Below are 4,591 nucleotides of genomic sequence, written 5' to 3' on the forward strand. Positions count from 1 at the left end.
GGGATGACTGTGTCATCAACTCTGCACTTTCTGTAGTAGCTTTCTAATAAATCTCCCTTCATCTAGTCTCCCCTTTCCAATCTGTCCTTTACAAGCTACCAAAAGAAGTCTTCTTAAGGAATAGTTTTGACCACAGCATTCCCCTGCTGAAAAACCTTCAGTGGCTCCCTATTGCCTTTAGGATAATATATGAACTCCTCAGTCTGACACTTGTCTACAACCTGATTCCCACCTGCCTTTTCAGTCCTATTACTGTCCTTTATGCACATTATGCCCTGGCCAAAGTAGTCTTCTAAATAGTCTCTGAATTTGATATGCCCCCTCTCTCTGTGCCTTTGCCTGGACTTTGCTTCCCTCTTACAGTGGAATTCTTTCTTTCCGAATCTTTCTCTTTTGGAATCTGTTCTCTTTCAAGGCTCAAGTTCAGGAGTCACTTCCTCTGGAAACCTTCACTGACCTGTCTCCCCTTCCCAGTTGTTAGTGCTCTCTCCAGTAGATTGATGAGACTTTTGGTTTTTTGCCTCGTGCCCCCACTGTTTAGCAGTCTCTGGGCACTCTATAAATTCTTGGTGGATTGAACTGAATGAAAATAAAGCTGACTTGGCTCAGTTTGTATTTGGCTCAAAATGAGGTTTCTTTTGATTCAGGATCATAGACTTGGGACCATAGAAATCATCTGGTCCAACCCCCTTGTTTGACAGAGGTTAGGAAATTAAGTGACTTGCCCAAGGTCACTTAGCTAGTAAGAGGCAAGGGTAGTTGAAATAGAATTGAAAATGACAAGACATTTCCAAACAGCTAAATTGGCCACATGACACGAAACCTGATTGAGGAGTATGATTGCAAGCATTAGGTCAAAGGCATTGTTCATTGAAGGTTGCTACTGGGAGAATCTCTGCTTGATGACCAACTGGCAGCCCATGATGTCCTTGGGGTTTTGTACTGGGGGCCCAGGGGCCCTGTTAGGTACCTACAGCTGCAACCCCAAAGACAATTCAGAATCCCAACATGTCCAAGCAGTGGGAGTCCTTATTCTGAGCCACAGTTTTCTCCTTTATGAACTGATGAAGGATACCAGCTGATCTCTCAGCCCCCTTCCTAAAATTTTGAGTCCTTTGCCTAAGTCTCTGCCAAATAAAAGCATAGAAACTGAACCAAAAAAGATATACCAGGGGGTATTTACTTACAAAATAAAAGGTCTCTTTCCAGAAGATTCCCCTCAGTTTGGTCAGAAGTATGGGGGGGGGGCTAATGTTTTTAACACTGAAAAGGGTATGTGTGTGTGTGTGTGTGTGTGTGTGTGTGTGTGTTTGGAGGGGGGCAGGGACATGCCTTTTAGTTTTAAATAAATATGTAAAATGGGGTAGAGGGACTAAATATATATATATGTCTCAGGCCTTTTCCATTTTTAAGTCCATGACATATTTAAAAGGGACCTTAGATGTTGTCTAGGTCAACTCCCTCATTTTATAGTTGAGAAAATTGAGGCAGAGAAGGAAAGAGGTCTCTCTTTAGTGGATTGTTAACTTGTCAGAAGGGTCTATGCCTTCTACATGCAGTACTGGAGGCATACACATAGGAAACACTTAAGAAATACTTGTTGGAAAGCGGGGAGAGAATACATTCTATAGTTTTCTCTGCCCACTTGACCTTTGGCAGGGACTCTGTAGAGATGGAAGTTGGGGATAGCTAGGTGGTATAATGGATAGACTGCTGAGCCCCTGAACATTTCTCTTTATGAATTCAAATACAGCCAAAGATACTTCATAGCTGTGTGACCCTGGGCAAGTCACTTCACCCTGTCTGCCTCAGTTTCTTCAACTGTAAAATGAGCTGAAGAAGAAAATGCCCAAAGGGCTCATGGAGAGTCATACAAGACTGAAAAACAGCTGTGCAACAACTGAAGAGATGGGAAAAAAGGAAGGCAAGAAGAGCAAGGGAAGGTAGGACAATCTTGGGAAAGTTTGTGCTCCCTCTTGAATCCCGGGTGTCATTTGGGCTTCCCTCATTGCCCAGACTCTCTGGCTACCAACCCCCTCCCTCTGGGTCTCTCCACCTGACCCTTAGCCCTTTGACCCTGCTTGAACCGAAGGCCACTCTCTATTCTTGAAAGTCCTTGGCCCCTGCTCCCAAGGGTCCAGATCATGATATGGCAGTCTGCTGGCTCTTCCACTGCTCTAAGTAATGCTCCTGCATAACCATTTTTACTGGGTTGTCATGGGAATAGGTGTGGGGTTAAAGAAAAGATCTCCCGTGACTGACCTATGGGCCCCTCTTCCTCCTTCCCTCAATGAAGCAGATGTAGGTGAAAGGCACACGGATTACTGGAAACTGAGTTGAATTGTTCATAACAGAAAAGAACATGGATTGAAGCACTGTGCTCTGCAATAATTGAAAAGGGAATTAAAGAGATTTTTCACATTAACTTAGCTTTCAATAGGCTTTGGACGCAGGCCACGATGAATGTTCTCTTGTTGTTATGGGAGTTTCATATTCTCTTAGGACTTGTGGGCCTTTCAGCTCTCCCACCTTGAGTTGACATTGGCTCGAAACTGTCACTTAGAGTCAGCACCAGAAGAATAAAGCCATCTTGGAATCCAGAGGGATTTGGAACCCCTGAAGATGCTCCCCCCCAACCTCACTACTCATTGAGATTGGGAACCCCCAAAAGCAGAGTAGCATTTTGGATTTTTTTGGGAAAATGTTCTGTTGATGCTCAGGAAAACATCTGTCCCTTCCCCCAAACTGCCACCTTCTCCTTTCCTCCAACCCAACAGAAATGTACAGTTAAGCAAAACAAATGTATAGGTTAGCCATGTCTGACAACATGGGTCTTATTCTGTGTGCCAGGAGGTTCGGTCTATTAGAGGAACCAGAAGGATGCTAAGGGAAGGTAAGATGAGACCTGATATCTTCAGGCAAAGTTTTTTCTTCTGAAATTTTCCTACACTATTTTGTCTGGGTCATTGCTTTCACAATGTTCAATTCTTTCCATTGTACTTATCTAATTCTCTCAAACCCCACAAATAGAAAGCTCCCCAAGGGCAGGGGCTGATTCTCAAACAGAATAGTGACTTAATATTTGTTTAATGAAATGGGATTATTTAGAGCATTGAGGGGAACACATTGCATCTCATAATGTTGCCAATAATCCAATGTCCCAGCTCTGGTTAGGAACCTGCTGAGCACTTAGAGGGCTCTCAGTGTATTTGTCCTGTAGAACGGAGTAATCTTAGAGGAGACTAGGCTACTCCATTCTGTAGCCCTGCCTGATTCCATCTGCCCTTGTTCCCCAAAGTCTCCAAATTTCCTAGAGGAAAGGAATAGGGGAAACTGAACTTATATTTATATGAGGATGGACATGGACAGGTCCATCAAATAAGTTTGAGATCTGTAGGGGTGATACAGGGGAAAAACCAATTTTGAACTGGTTAGGCTCTAGGATTGGCCCTGCTCCTCATTAGCCTGATGACCCCTTTCAGTTTCTTTAAATGCAAAATGTGGTATTTGGGTAGGATGATAAGCCATAAGATCTGGATCTCATTAGCTGAAGGATTTGAACTTTCATTTTGCAACTCTTGAGTCACTAGTATCAAGTAGATGTTGAAGGAATGCTGGTTGGTGGGTTTGCCTAGGGTCAATTGACCAAGAAGTGTTTGTCGGGTTGTCATGGCATGTAGATTAGATGGAGAGCTTGGGCTTGGTTGTAGTCAGGAAGACCTGGATGTAAATCCAGCCTCTTGGCCTCTAGTACTATTGAGACCCTCCAAAGCTGTTGTTCAGTGTCTGACTATTTGTTTCATGAATTTGCATGTCATCCTTGTGCAGGGGCCATGCTAATCTTCTCTGTATCCAGTTTTAGTATATGTGCTGCCGAAGTGAGCACAATGTCTGACTATTTGTGACCCATTTGATTTTTTTTTTTTTGGCAAAGATATTGGAGTGGTATGTCATTTTCTTCAGCTTATTTTACAGATGAGGAAACTGAGACAAGCAGGTTAAGTGACTTGTACAGGGTCACAAGGCCAAGAAGTGTCCGAGTCTGAATTTGAATTCTTTGAGTCTTTCTGAATCCAGACCCAGCATTCCTAGCTGCTCCCTCCAAAGCTATATACCTTTCTGAATCTTAGTCTCTCTAGAGAATGGGGCTAATAATACCCATAGAACTCATTTCACATGAGGCTAAAATGAGATAAGTTATGAAGTGCTTTCAGAATTTGGAAGTACCATAGAAAAGCTACCTTTGATTATTATCCTTTATGAAGGCACATAATAGATTTGGCTTTGATATATCCCTGTTACAAAGTATCGAGAAAATAAATTTTTTTTGAAGAATGGTTTTGAAAATCAGACAGTGAAAGCTGTGATTAGACCCCTACCTCACACCACAGCATTTGGGACATGAGGATTTAGAAATGGAAAGGATGTTAGAAGTCATCTTGCCTAATGCCTTCATTTTTAAAATGAGGAAACTGAGGCCTACAGAGGGGAAATTTCATGCCCCAAATCCTCTGGGTTGTAAAGGAAAAGAGCTAGCATCTGCAAATTGAACTACCGTGCTCCACTGCCTCTTATATTACAATAAATTCCA

At 42.7% G+C, this 4,591-nt stretch overlaps 1 pseudogene; it reads right to left on the reverse strand.

Annotated features, from left to right (window-relative positions):
* Nucleotides 1-3,788: 3,788 nt before the first annotated feature.
* Nucleotides 3,789-3,886, reverse strand: LOC141503689 (U6 spliceosomal RNA; annotated as a pseudogene).
* Between the last annotated feature and the right edge of the window lie 705 nt (nucleotides 3,887-4,591).

This window comes from Macrotis lagotis, chromosome X (genome assembly GCF_037893015.1).
Source record: "Macrotis lagotis isolate mMagLag1 chromosome X, bilby.v1.9.chrom.fasta, whole genome shotgun sequence".
NCBI classification, from domain to species: domain Eukaryota; kingdom Metazoa; phylum Chordata; class Mammalia; order Peramelemorphia; family Peramelidae; genus Macrotis; species Macrotis lagotis.